The sequence below is a fragment of the Mandrillus leucophaeus genome, unplaced genomic scaffold (genome assembly GCF_000951045.1).
Source record: "Mandrillus leucophaeus isolate KB7577 unplaced genomic scaffold, Mleu.le_1.0 Scaffold55, whole genome shotgun sequence".
NCBI lineage: Eukaryota > Metazoa > Chordata > Mammalia > Primates > Cercopithecidae > Mandrillus > Mandrillus leucophaeus.
In genome coordinates this window covers 3,764,480-3,777,211 of record NW_012105919.1, presented here as the reverse complement: position 1 = coordinate 3,777,211, position 12,732 = coordinate 3,764,480, and the positions used below count along the sequence as shown (strand labels likewise).

General features: G+C 48.9%; 1 protein-coding gene across 3 annotated transcripts in view; it reads right to left on the bottom strand.

Annotated features, from left to right (window-relative positions):
- Positions 1-12,732, bottom strand: part of RPH3A (rabphilin 3A) — a 348,495-nt gene that overhangs the window by 105,021 nt on the left and 230,742 nt on the right. For 2 of the 3 annotated variants that reach the window (XM_011997904.1, XM_011997907.1), the window contains exons 1-2: positions 11,175-11,602; positions 10,924-11,044 (exon numbers count right to left, since the gene is read on the bottom strand). The gene's annotated coding sequence lies outside the window, so the exon portion shown is untranslated. Of the gene's footprint in view, positions 1-10,923; positions 11,045-11,174; positions 11,603-12,732 lie in introns of those variants that run through there. The other variant, XM_011997906.1, reaches the window with a different exon arrangement.

Here is a 12,732-nt window from a genome sequence, read left to right as displayed (position 1 = left end):
GGAGAGGACAGAGGCCCCGTGGAGAGGACAGAGGCCCTGTGGAGAGGGCAGAGGCCCTGGGGAGTAGACAGAGGTGGTGAGGAGCCAGTGTGGCTACCCCAGATGGGAGCAGGGTCTCTCCACACAGAGTGGGAAGTAGCCATTTAAGGGGGGGTGGGGGTAACATCTCAGCCTGAGCCAGGGACCACTCCCGAACACACACATGTGCACTCGCATTCCCACACACACCAGTCACACACACATGCTCACACCATACCCCCTACATTCACAGTACCACATACACACACTCACACACATACACACACAGCACAGCAGGCAGACCCAGCCGAACTTGGAAGGGATAAAAATATCTATTTACCTAACCTCCCAGGAGACTGTTTTAAAAAAGTTTCATCACACAAAGCACATTAGCCATCATCTTATTTCACTCTCAAGCAGGCTTATAAAATGAATACTAGCGTTATCCCTCATCTTACAGAAGAAGAAACCGAGGCTCCAGAGACTAAGTCACTTTGGCAAAGGTCACACAGCCAGTGGGTAGCAGAGGCAGGATTCGAACCCACATCTACCCAGCTCCAGAACCGGCTGCTCTCTCCTGCCTCCCTCTACGCATGCGTGGTGTCTGATGTCATGAGGACACTCAGCATTTGTTAGGCAAAGAATCAAAGTGAAAGAGTAAAGCGTCCACCTGTGTTGCCCAAACGATCATTAAATCTCTATTAAAATGAGTCTTCCTGTCCTGAAAGAATCCCAGCTGGCCAGTGCAGGGAAAAAAATTTTCAGAAATACTCTGGGTTGCTGGAGGGAAACTCATATAAGAAAAATTGAGAACAAACTGGGGGATTGATGCCTTGGAGAAAAGCAACAATTAGAAGCAAAGATTAGATGCCCACCTTGCAACATGGATGGATCTTAAAGACATACTGCTGAGTGGAAAAGAAGTGAGAACTTATGAGAGCTATAAAAATACGTGTTTTGAAGGGACGTATACAAGCAAAAGAAATACGCATAAGCAGAGTAGAATAGGGCTGTCTATGAATGGAGGGGAATGGGGTATGAGGCAAAGAGAATAAATAATGAAAAACAGAGGAAGAGATGGGCAAGGATCAATGATGGCTGTGTACCAGGAAGGAAAAAATAACTCAACTCTCATCATCTCACACCCTAACAAAGATTCCTCTAATCTACGAAGCACAAGAGTCCTCTGTGAATAACAGAGAGGCTACAAATGAGGCCAGTTCCCCTCTCATTACAATCAAAAGCACAGTCCCCCTCCGGGTCACCCACACGAGTGTACACCACTTATTTCTTCCTCGGGAGCTTTCCTCGAAGCACTTATCCATTCTTCAGATGAGAAGACATGACTTGACCCCTCTGCAGAAGTTGGCCAAGGCTGGCTACATAGGCCTTCCCGGTCAGATAAACCCCTCCAAGGAAAAGAAAAAGGAAGAAAGAAAATCTACAGAAACAGCGGCAGGTTCTATCTGAAAGGCAAGCCTACTGCTTGCTCTGTGTGAAGAGTCTCCTTCCCCGCCAAGGGCCCAGCTCCTGCTCCAAATGCTGGTTTCTCCTGCTTTCGTCCTTAGGTGCAAGCCCAGTCTGGCTGGTTCTTTTCTGAATGGGCCTAGCTAACTCCAGGAACAACAGGTAGGTCTCTAATGATCAGAGAGGAAGCTGCAGACACCAGAAGCTCATGTCTTCCATCACATCCCGCAGCCTTTCCCACAGCCCCTAGAGAAAGGCTTGGCCAGACACCCCAGCTTGCCACTTCACGGGGTGTCATCGCCTTCGCCAAGTTACAATATCCTGCTTCATGCTGATAGATTAATCCAGCCACTACTCAAGGGAGAGAGAGAGAAAAAAAAAACAAAGAAAGAAACCCAAGTTGCTGCTTTTTCTTCCGGGGAGAAGGGAACTGTGCATTTTAGCCAGCAGGGAATGGGCATTTGCGGAGCTCCCCAAAAGGCCTTGACTCTGCACACACTACTGAGGCCTTGCCCCGTAAGCCATTGGCCCTTGGTTACAGCCAAGGCCCCTCTCCATGTCCCTAGGATCACAAGCGCTGCACCATTGCCAGGAATAGGTCCTGTCCCACTGGAGTGGACCCTGATTCCTCTGGCCTTCTCCCCTTAAGTCTGAGCCATCAGCAAAGCCTGTCTGCACTCGAGCAGAATTCACCCCAAATGTCGCCACCTTCATATCTGCCACCACCTGGTCCCTGCCCCATCACAGCTCCCCTCACTGGTCCCCTGGCTTCCACCCCATCTCCCCTGCTCCCTTCTCCACTCAGAGACCAAAGCAATCATTACCAACATTGTAAATTAGGTCACATCACTCTGGCATAAAACCCTCCCTGCAAAATAAAATCAGACCCAGACTCCTTAGCTACCCTGGGAGGTCCTGCCTAACCAGGGCCCTGTCTCCCTTTGTCCCTGCCATGTGACCCTCACCCCACTCACACCAGCCATCTGTCTGTCCTTTGTGGACAACACGGTTGTCTCCGCTTTTGCACTTACTGCCCCCACCTCCCAGGTGTGGCTCATCCTCCCTTCACCCTCTGTGCATGGCTGTTTACTCCTAGAAACTCAGCCTCTGCTGGCTGCCCTTTTTATAAATTAGTCTCGCCCCTCTGTCTCCCAACCCACCACTTGTCATTCTCCATCGAGTCTTCCCATCTCCTTCCTTCTTGGCACTTCACGTGGTCTGGAGTTTTCTTGTTTATGCGTTTACTTGTTTATTGGTTTTGCCACCCACTGGGCTGTCGGCTCCAGGGGGCAGGGAACTCTGGCTCCCTCGCTGCTGAGTCTGCAGTGCCTAGAACAGTGTACAAGACTTGTCTGGAAAGGAGGGAATGGGGGAATGAGTCTGCAGAGAGCAGGTGTTCTCTAAGTGTGGTCCCCGGGCCAGCAGCATTAACACTGCCTGGGAACTCATTTGGTGTGCAAATTCTTGGCCTCCATCCTAGTCCCACTGAATCAGAAACTCTGTGTTTTAACAACTCCTGCAAGGGGTTCTGATGCAGGTTCAAGTTTGAGAAGCTCGGGCATTGAACCATCTGCAGTCTCTACCCGATATCCCCCGGGTGACCAATGAGCGAATAACTAGCTGGGTGGTCAGTCTTTTCAGGGACAGGGGTTAGGTAAGGTGAAAGGAGTAAGTCTCCTGCCCCTGATTGACCTCTGAGCTCTGAGGGACAGGCCTTTGTGTGTCTAGATAGTCCATGCCGGAGCCACGCAGAGAATGCCAAGCCTAGGAGGGCTTCAGAACCACTGTGTGCCACCAGAGCAGGAAGGCAGGCAACTCACCCAGAAAGCTGAATCTTTGACCTTCTGAAAATTCTACAAAACTCCAAGCATTTGGCTTGGAGGTAAGATGACCAACTCATCACACAGTTTGCCCAGGCCTCTCTCCATTCTTTTTTGTTGTTGGTTTGTTTTGTTTTAGACACAGGGTCTCACTCTGTCACCCAGGCTGTAGTACAGTGGCACAACCACAGCTCACCGCAACCTCAACCTCCTGGGCTCAAGTGATCCTCCTATCTCAGCCTCCCAAGTAGCTAGGACTACAGGCGTGTGCCACCATGCCCAGCTAATTGTTTAACTTTTTTGTAGAGACAGAAGTCTCACATGTTGCCCAGGCTGGTCTCAAACTCCTGGCTTCAAGCGATCTTCCTGCCCTGGCTTCCCAGAGAGCAGGGATTACAAGTGCAGGCCATCGTGCCTGGTCTGCCTCTCAGTTTTAACACAACGTCCTATATCCCAGAACCCCCTTCAGCTCCAGGCAAAGCTGAACGGTTGGTGACCCTACTTGGAGCCCTCATCACCTGGAGTCTCAGGAATTCACAAACGCATTCCCTAGACAAGTAATTTCTGTGTGTCTTAAAGATGGGACGAGGAAGGCAGAGGAGTTAGGAGAGGAGGAAGATGGAGAGAGAGAGAGAAAGAGAAAAGAAAAGGAGGAGAGGCCAGGGGCAGAGGAGAGAGAAAGGGAGAGAGGGAAAGACGGGGAGAAAAGCGAGACTGCAAGGAAAAAGCAGGGAATTATTTAAAGGGTGGGAAAAGTAAGGAGACAGCGGCAGGGAAAAGGATAGAGAGCGGGAGAGATAAAGACAGAGACTTAGGAACTTAGCACCACAGTGACAGATGAAAAACACAGGCAGGCAGAGAGGGAAAGGGGAAAGGGGGCAGGGAGGAGGATGTGCAATGGAGCGGACCACACAGATGCTGTTTGGCAGCACCTTGCATGAAAAGCCTTCCAAGAAACTTCGAGAAACCATCTCTCTTCTCCGCAGCCTCAGAACACCACCCTACCATCAATGGCTGGCACCAAAACCCGCTTACATAATATGTTCTCTGCTGCAAACTGCTTCCATTCACAAGTCACCACTCGTCATTGTGTAGGTGCATGAAAGAGGAAGACAAGGAAAAGAAAGAGAGGAAAAAGAAAAAGGCAGCTGAATGAACTCACTCAGATTATATTGAGAGATGAGAAGATATTTCCCCCCTCGCTCTCTAAATAACTCCTTCACGAACCAAACATCATTATGATGCTGTCAGATGAGTTTCCTCTTGTTGATTAATTGCAGGGGGTGGTAAAAAACCCAGCTTCCTGAGGCATGTTATCTTGCTCACTGGATGGATTACTAAACCAGAGTCTGACAGGGCTCCGTTACAATGAGATTTAAGCATGTGTTATATCATTAAAACCAATGACAGCAAGACAATTACTTTGAGGAAACCACAGTGACATTGCATACAGCAGCCTGGGCCCTCAGCACTGCTGCCTCCCCTCTTTTGCTGGCCCAAATGGGGAGCAGAGTTGGGCTAAGAAGAATCACTTTTGGCTGGGTGCAGTGGCTCATGGCTGGAATCCCAGCAATTTGGGAGGCCGAGACAGGAGGATATCAAGGAGTTTGAGACCAGCCTGGGCAACACAGGGAGACCTCCATTTCACAAAAAAATTAAACAATTAGCCCAGCATGGTCATGTCTGTAGTTCCAGCTACTTGGGAGACTGGGACAAGAGGATTGTTTGAGCCCAGGAGTTCAAGGCTGTAGTGAGCTATGATCATTATGCCACTGCACTCCAGCCTCGGTGACAGAGCAAGATCCTATCTCAAAAAAAAAAAAAAAAAATCTTTGTTCCCTCTCAAAGTCACTGCCTGCAAATCCCAAAGACCTGGCCTGGTTGGACAGCTGATTACGAAGGCCTTGCCACAAACCTACCTGAGAAACTGAGTTCTGGGGTCCTGCCTAGCAAAAAGTGACTCCTTGGAATTGTCTGAGGTTAGCAGGGAATGGGAGCAACATGCTAGATCCAGGTTGTGCTCCTGTGGGATTCAGTAGCAGAAAGGAAATGGTATGTGCAGGAGGCAATGGGCCTGCTCTTACCCTGCTCAGCCCCTTGGGGGATGATGGGGGCAGCTTGGCAAAATGTTAGAAGCTTACAACATACTTAGAACTGTTATAGTTAACACCTGTAAAAGTATTGTGCATTTTTTTAAAAAATGCCTTCACTTACAGCAGTGGGAGCCCTCCACTCAGAGTTTCTGGTGCAGCAAGCCTGGATGGAACCCAAGAATTTGCCCTCCTAACAAGTTCCCGGGTGATGCTGATACTGCTTCAGGGTGGGGAGAACCACACTGAGAACCACTGAGTTAGATGGACCACCTGATTCAGGCTAATCAGGTGACTCCAGGCATCAAGAGCTTTTTACTCCCCAACAGAATGTAAATCCAGCAACATCCCCCTTTCTCTGTCCTTTGCCCCTCTTTTGCCTGCAAGTCTAGTAATGCAGCCCCCTCCCCCTGCTCCAAGAAACCAAGCCTGCTTCACTTTTAGGAAAGGCTCTTATAGTTTCTCATTAAAGTGTAAATCACTAATAAGGCTGGATGCATTAACTTACTCCAAAGCACCTGCTCTTTAACCAAGAGCAGAGCCTTAAGAAAAAGAATAAAATTTGAATGATGGAAATTTCAGGTATCAGTGAACTGAATGTCTTCAGGTGACTCAGGGAGCCCTCTTTGTACCACACCCTCCCGCCAAAAGATCACATTATGTAGGTAGGCACTTACTTTATCTAAGCCCCAAAAGGGATCGTGTCTTTTTTTTTGAGACAGAGTCTTGCCCCAGGCTGGAATGCAGTGGTGTGATCTCGACTCACGGCAACACCTATCTCCCAGGTTCAAGCGATTCTCCTGCCTCAGCCACCCAAATAGCTGGGGTTACAGGCACAAACCACCACACCCAGCTAATTTTTGTATTTTTAGTAGAGATCGGGTTTTACCATGTTGACCAGGCTGGTCTTGAAGTGCTGACTTCAAGTAACCCACCCACCTTGGCCTCCCAAAGTGCTGGGATTACAGGCATGAACCACCCCACCTGGCCAGGATTGTGTCTTTATTGCCATTTTATTCCCAATGCCCATCATGGTGCCAGGCATACTGTAGGTAGTCAATAAATGTGCAATGCATGATAAATAGCAATGGGTGCTCTGGCAGGAAGAGAGAGAGGCCTGTCCTTTCCCTGTAGCAAATCTGAGACAGGAGCCAAGTCCTTTCAAACCTTTCACCAATGACTCATCATAATCAACAAACACTAACTGAGTACCTACTGTGTGCAGGCCTCTGGCTGGACCACAGGCCCCAAACTGACATGTTTGCTAGTAAATCAATTGAGCTTCATTCATTCATTCATTCATTCACTCAGTAAGTCATTGCTGAGCACCTGCTGTGTGCTGACCCGGACACCAAAAAATGAAGACAGCACAGCCTTGGCCCTTAAGGATCTCACCCTGTAGCACCTGAGGACTCCTACAAAGAAGCGCTGTAGCAGGAAAAGTGCTTCCCAGGGAAGGGAAGGAAGGCTCAGGTTTCCTAGAGAAAATACATTGCTCAGAGCTTAGAGCCTGGGATGATTCAGCAAAAACCTCCCAGGGACTTGAAGGAACAAAAGACTGAGTGGTCAACAGGGCTTCTTCTGCTAGAACTCTTCTCTGGGGCCTAACCCCCAGGCTCATGACTCCCCTGTTAGTTGTTTAGAGCCTCACAAGCCAGAGAGGGAGTCATTATGCTCATTTCACAGAAGAAGAAACTGAGTTCTGGGGACCTCCACCAACTGGGGAACTGCAGTGGGGAACAAGAGGAGCTGGCAGCTCCTGTCTCCAAGCTTTGTCCTCCCTCTTGTGAGTCACACAGCTACACAACTAGCCCAAAGAACTCACCTTCCTTTACCTCACCCTGCTCTTGTTTTGGTCAGGGGTGATTTTGCTGTTACCATCACCAACATCGCCCCCATTACGAACATTTGTTGGACATTTACTCCTTGCCAGGCTCAGTATAAAGTGATCATGAACTCTTAAAATTCTCACAACTGCATTCTTATTCCCATTTTGTAGATGGGGAAATTGAGGTCCAGAGAGGTGAAGTGACACAATCAGAAAGTGCTAGGACCAGGATCTAAGCCTAGGAAATTTATTTCCAGAGCCCATCCTCTTAATCCCTATATCATGCTACCCCAATAAACCTAACTGAAGCAACTGAGGCTCAGAGAGGTTGAGGGCCTTGCCTGAAATTACACAGCAAGGAAATGTCAGAGTCAAAATTAGAAATAAGATCTGACTGCCCCCAGAGCCCACACTGTAGCCCATGGCTGGTTAAGGAGGCAGACAGGTGTGAGGCACAGAAAGGAGGGGGCTATTTCTGCAGTGCCTCCTTCACTCTCTCAGCACATCAAGGCTCTCCATCCTGGGTGGCAGCTGAATTATTTAAAATCATCAGCTTCAGCCCACCATGACTGGGTCCCAGAATTATTTTTATCCCAGATTATGGCCACAGCTCTTAACAGAAATAAACCACACTGTTTTCTTCTCGTTGCCTTCACTTCAATTCCTGACTTATCTGCAATTACAATCAGCTCCCCACTGAATGAGGGTGAAGGGCAGAAGACAGGTCCATGTGTCATGGTGGTTTTTATTGGAAAGCCATAAACTCTGTAGGACCCATTCACAGAGAGGGAAAGAGTTAGAGCATCATATCACATCCTACAAGGAAAGCCAACAGCAGCCACCCCAACCGAATGCACATCTTCAGACAAAGCAGCCAGTGTCTGTACAGGGCAGTAAGAAGGAGAAAGGCAGAGTGAGCTGGGGGAACTGACTTTCCAGGCTACCCCTGTGGAATCACAGAATCTCTGGCTGCTGCCTCTCTCCTGTCAACCAGAAAGGAAATGTCCACATTTATCTCCATGGCTAAGCTTCCTGATTACCAGCACGGGCTGGAGAGACACTGCTGAACATCCTTCCTCTGTGCCTCAGGCTGGATGGGGGGAGTAGGGACTGCTGGAGCCAGGAGTGAGGGGATGATGCCTTGGTCTTCATAATGGTGGGTTTATATGTTGCTGCCATAACTTACTCTGTGGTCTTAGGCAAATTGTTTTTCTTCTCTTGGCCCCCCGGAAAGGGTTAAACTAAATCAGAGGTTCTGAACTTGGGGGGCTGCTCACATGGGCATTACAGAGGATCCACCAACCCCCGATGCTGTGTGTTGTGTGTATATGCATCTTTTCAGAGCAGAGGCTCTCCAAGGGGTCCTTGCTGCTACTCCTGAGAAGAGTCTCTATGGAGCCTTCAAGTGCTGCAAAATCTACATCTCTGTGCCCCTGAGGCCATAAATAAAGCAGACCCCTCTCCAGCTGAGCTCAGGATTCTAGAAATCTGGCAAAGTTCTCACAAGAGACTCCCCTATCCCCATTCACCCCAAACAGAGCCTCTCCCCGACACAGGATAAATTCTCAAGCACAGTGCTAACCGTTCCTAGAAATGTGGGCGTGTGCAGTCACTCACACTCACACACATACCTATCTCAGAGTCAGAGAACCCCAGAACTGGAAGGGGACTTAGGGCCACCCAGACAGACTGCCCCATGGCATAGATGGGGAAACCAAGGCCCAGAAAGGGGAGACAGCTGGGACTGGAACCCAGGTTTCCTGACTCAAGTCCAAAGCTCTTTCCAGAAGCTTCTGTTTCCCTCTCCCTGGTGCACCACAATGCACCACTTCAAATGTGACGGGGGAGGAGGGAGGGCGGCCTCTTGGATCTTGGCCAACCCTAAGGAAGTGAGGCAGTGGAGAGATATTTGGTTAGTGTCCACATCTGGACACCCAAGTCTTAGCTATCCCAGCTGGGCTGGCATGTACCGATTGACTAAACCAGTTGTTAAAAGTATTAAAACATTAAAATAAAATAAAAATATGAAAATATTAAAATTAAATGGGGAGGCTCCCCTGAGGCCTCTGTGGCTCTCTTGACAGCCCCCTAAGATCCCCCAAACCTCTCCATAATCTAGCAATTAAAAGATTAACACTGAGTACAGCAGGGCTCCCCTAAGATCCCCTATTCCAGGACCCTAGCCATTCTGATCAATTAGTACCAAATTTCAATACTTTAAATATCACCCATAGCCAGATCTGTGGTTCTTTATTCAAACAAAATTTCCATACATTCATTATTCACACTCAAGTCTTCCCAGTGAGGAATCTAAGGCAACTTCCTCCTCAAGGTCACCCAGCAAGGGAAACTAGGAAGAGAAGTTAGGGATTTTGAGTACCAAATCTTTGGCACTAACCACCGGACAACCCTCCCCTTCTGCCTCATATGTCCTGCCTGAGCAGGCACATGCTCTGGGATTTCAGCATCTCTTCTTGGCTATGGGGCTAGAGAAAAAAGGAGTGAGTGAACCCTGCTTATATTTCAGGCTTGCCAATCTCTGACTGTTGTTTTATTCCTCCCACCTCCAAGAGCAAGAATCTAAAAAGGAAATCCTTGGGGGTGCAGAACACTGAGGTGGCCCCTGAGATAATAGCAAAGATGCTAAAAATAAGGGCATTCATTTCCAGAAAAGTAGATGTAATCAAAGCAGAAAGCAAGGTGAAATCCCCTTTTGATGGGTCACAGATTAGCATCAAAGGCATTTCAAAATTAAATGTGAGCTTTTGGATTCAGTTTCAAGGTACTTCCACTTCCCACTCACTAACAGGTTGGTGCAGCCTTTCCCCATCAGGATCTTGGAAAAAGAAACTAGTGCAGAGGGATGGTCTACCCTGGAACAAAACTGAAGCTGGAACCTGGAATCTTTCCCCAGAATTTGAACAAGCTTTTTTCCCCTCCTTCCTTGTGAGACGAACTCAAGGATAGAATCTCCCAAGCTAGTGCCAGGATGCTTCCCCATACAATCACTTACAGGTTACGCCACCTGTGAAAATAAAACATCATCTCCTCTGCAGGCAGTGGCTGCTCCCTTCTGGCCAGTCTGACCACTCATCCTAAGCAGAGTGTGGCCCTTTCCTGGCTCCCACGTCTCCCATCTCAGGAAGGCAGGAACAGCCAACCTCGCAAAAACCATCACAATTAAATTATTCAGCTCTTCCTGGAATTGGGTACAATCTAAGCTCTGTCCTGTGCAAATCTTACCCAGTGTGCTCAGGCAAGAGTTACCCTTCCAGTCTCAGGTGACCCCCTCCCCTCCAGGGATAAGCACTCACTTGCTAAGTCAGAATACCCAGAGTTCCTCCATGCCAGACTAGCCACCCCCACAAAGGGTTAACTCTTTCAGAGAACTGCCGGCTACTTTCACCAGGTTCTGCTGCAAAGGAGAGGGCAAACTGGGCAGAAGCCACAATCTTGATCGCATTGCCTACAACATGAGCACATTTTACCCCCTCCCTGGGCACTAAGCCCAAATCTCATTTGGCTTTGGGATGCCGCTTAGGTGATAAAACACTGCAGAATGTAGGCAAATAAGCATAGCCGTTCCTCGATACCCTTCTCCTCCCAACTACCCTTTACCCCACCAGCTCATGCACACACATCACAATTGGGATTCTAATACCCCTAGCCCATCTGCACAACCAAGGAGAATATCACTTACCGCGACGCGGGAGGATTGCAGGGGGAAAGGGTGAACCAAATTCTTGCCAACTCCTCCCTTCCCTGCTGGGTAGGAAGACGCTAAGTCCCAATGACTTGGTTCAAAAGCTCAGCGGAGGTGCCTGAAAGAAAATTGTTCATTTGAGTCTCCTACTCTTCCCAAAATAAAATCAAAGCACCAGTGCACACACGCAGACACACAGACACATCAACTACCCCTAAATCATGCAGGACCAAGACAAAAAGAAATACCACTGCCAGAAGCGGAGAAAACTCGGACCAGCCAGTGAGTCAGTGGACAAGGGACAGTGGCTCCCTCAGACTGTCCTCCACATGGATGAAGGTTTTCGCTCTGTACGCCTCTCTCTCTCTCTCTCTCTCTCTCTCTCTCTCTCTCTCTCTCTTTCTCTCTTTCCCTTCTGCCTTCCTTTCCAGTCCGCGTAGGCAACTCCGGGCTGCTGGCAGTAGACGAATCAATTGCTTCCCCAGAGCCGGTTTCTGCCGTGGCTGCCACCACTACTGCAAAGCCCTGTGTGAGCAAGGGAAGCGGGGCGGCAGCTTCCCAGTGCAGGGGGAACCGAGCGGGAACCAAGCCTGCCTCCCACCCGTGATTTATGTGTGCGGTGCCTGGAGAAAGAAAGGTGGGAGGCCGGGAGGGGAGGTTGGGCGCACCAGAGATCCCAGCTGGTCGAAACGGCAACCAGGGGATTGGCGGTCAGCACCACGGACAGCGCTAAGATGCGGTGGAGGAGGAGATGGGCGGGAAGCGAACCCCTAGGCAGAGAAGTTAAGTAATTGGATGGTTAGAGCAGAGAAGGGGGAGTCCGGAGGGGTGGGGGACGGGACTTCTCGACATCACACAGTCTAGTCGGTGACAGCTTACCTACCACACACTTGTTCTAATACCGTCGCTCATTCTCAGAGCAAAGGAGCTATAACTTCGCAGCCCCTGTCTCCCACACGCCCCCAGTCCTGCATTGCTCCTCTCTGCTCAGACAAGAGTTTGGCCCCAGTGTGCGGGGCTCCCTAAGTGGTTTTTCCCCTCAAAATTTTGCCCAGCTGACCTGTCCTCACCCCCATTGCTGCAGATTTCTGACCTGTACCTGGAGTTTCTCAGAATTCGGGGCAGAAAAGCTGAGGCGTAAGAAACGGAAATTTCTAAGGGGCAGGATGGCTTAGTTGAATAAGCGCTTGACAATCTTCTGGAAGCCAGATACAGCCCCCTTACAACCCTAGAAAAGTCATTTAATATTTCCAAGTCCCATCTGTAAAAATGATAGTATAATGACCTCATTTTTCCTAAAGATAGGAAGCAAGAGGTTAAAATGCAACAATAAGAATACTCAAGCTGTGAACCACCATGATTTCATGATCCATAACCTGTCCTACAACACAAATGTTTGGACAGAGCAATAAAGGAATTGACAGCCCACCTAGGATGGCATGGGCCAACCTCACCCTTCAGCATGTGGTTTGAGTGGAATGAAGGGAAATTTTAAGTCTAAATCAGACCATTGAGCCTTGGCCAAAGACCCTTCCCTGAAAGATCCAGACTGGCTTTCTGAAATGAAATCGCTATACGGACAATGAAATAAAAGTATCAAAAGGGGAAATATGTAAAGAGGAATGGATTCCCATGGCTCCCAGTGCTCCAGCACTCAAGGGTCCTATTCCTGCTAACTTTGGGAAAGGGCTCATGTTGGAAAAAGGCCAGGAAATATCAAACAGAACAAGATCTGCTTAGAACTTCTCTGCAAAGTGAAGGAGAACTCTCTCTATTGGAGACTCACATCTAAAGCTTCCCATCCAG